Source organism: Penaeus monodon, chromosome 30, assembly GCF_015228065.2.
Source record: "Penaeus monodon isolate SGIC_2016 chromosome 30, NSTDA_Pmon_1, whole genome shotgun sequence".
NCBI lineage: Eukaryota > Metazoa > Arthropoda > Malacostraca > Decapoda > Penaeidae > Penaeus > Penaeus monodon.
The window spans coordinates 17,163,277-17,163,484 of NC_051415.1; the positions used below are offsets into that span (position 1 = coordinate 17,163,277).

The 208-nt window shown below is 46.2% G+C and overlaps 1 protein-coding gene across 3 annotated transcripts in view; it reads right to left on the reverse strand.

The window, feature by feature from the left end:
• The window catches only part of LOC119592566, a gene marked incomplete at its 3' end in the record, with an annotated part of 11,187 nt that overhangs the window by 4,203 nt on the left and 6,776 nt on the right, over positions 1-208 (reverse strand).

Genomic DNA, 208 nt, shown 5'->3' on the forward strand with positions numbered 1-208 from the left:
GTGTGGTGTTGGTGATGAGTAGGCCATAGGTGGCACAAAGATTCAGAAGGCATAGCCCATTGGCACTGACTTTCCCCAGGCCATGTTATTCCACTCCAGACCTCATGGTCATTGTCAGCTCTGACACTGAAGTCTGTGTAGGATTATTTTGTCTTGTGGTGGAATAGAATTTAGGATCCTTGACAGTTCTTCGTAAAACTGGTCCATG